This window comes from Emys orbicularis, chromosome 17 (genome assembly GCF_028017835.1).
Source record: "Emys orbicularis isolate rEmyOrb1 chromosome 17, rEmyOrb1.hap1, whole genome shotgun sequence".
NCBI lineage: Eukaryota > Metazoa > Chordata > Testudines > Emydidae > Emys > Emys orbicularis.
In genome coordinates this window covers 1,200,409-1,201,700 of record NC_088699.1, presented here as the reverse complement: position 1 = coordinate 1,201,700, position 1,292 = coordinate 1,200,409, and positions in this window count along the sequence as shown.

Here is a 1,292-nt window from a genome sequence, read left to right as displayed (position 1 = left end):
CACTTCCTCCCTTTCAGCTGGTGCTGCCTTGGAAGGGGTCTCCTCAGACAGCTCTCGAAATGTCCGGTGCTGACCAATATAAGGTGCCACAAATCATGTAGCTCTAAAGAATGGGACAACTCTTCTCGCTTTCCCTTGCCCCTGCTGTCATCACCACATGGTTTAGCACAGTTAAATTTTACCATTTTTAGTGCCCCTCTCATCATGCAGGAGTCCATTGTGCTCTGCAAACCACACAACTACTTTTCCCACTGCTAAAATTCAGCTGTATCTGGGGAGGAACACAACAGCTACGGCCACATGGAGGCAGCTTAGGCCAGAAAGTGATTGAATGCTCTATCCAATTAAAGCCAGAGTGATTTTTAGGCTAGCAGAATGCTGTTGCCCAAAGTGGAGCTTGACCAGCTCGCACGGCTTGACTCTACTCTGCAAACTGCTATGTGACCGCCAATGACCCAGTCCATTAAATTGCCTGTGGAAAGCAGCACCTACCAGCCAGTTTGGGCACAGGAGATTATGTAACTCTTCCCTCAGGCACAGAGCCCTTCCGGCACCATCTGGCTGTTCCCGTAAAGTCTCCTCTCCAAGCAGAGATGCAGCCTGAGAGAGCTGATAACAGTCCATGCTGCGGGAGAGTGGCACATAACCTAGGCTGGGGGTTGGGATTCCCAGGGCGGGGAGGGGCTGACATGAATCACTAGAGGTAGGAAACACTGAGGAAACTAATGCAATATTTAAGGTTCCCAAGTGATGCTCTTGTAGCAGGCCTCAGCCTAGGAAACATTTAATGTCATCTAACTTGCTCTGGCACCGTGTGCCCATGTTAACTAGTGGGGGTGCAGTATTAGTGATAATGCATTACGCTTTAGTTCTTCGACATAGCACGTGGGGCTAGATTCTAGCTGTGTGAAAGACTTTTATCTAAGCTACAGCTCCCCTTGCTGGAGAAAAGTTGCCTCTTCCTGCTTTGCCGTTAGATGCGCTACTAATCTCCATGAAAGCTCCTCTGTCTTACTGCCCGATATTCATAGGCATTTTTTAAAATATAGCTGTCAGACTGACTGCATGGTTGGGATACGAGCTTCCCCTGTTTGCTCAGACCCTGGCCACGACCACCATTCAGCTGAGTTCCAGGACTCTGTAGTAGCCTGCTGTTCTTCAGCCCAACCGTTTCCCCTCTACAGAAGAGAGGACAAGTTATGTCTGGTTGATCCAGCACTTCTCTTCTCCTTCCTTCTCCCCCCCCCCCCCCCCCAAATCAACTTTCCCAAGTAAAGAGAAGGGATGCCGTG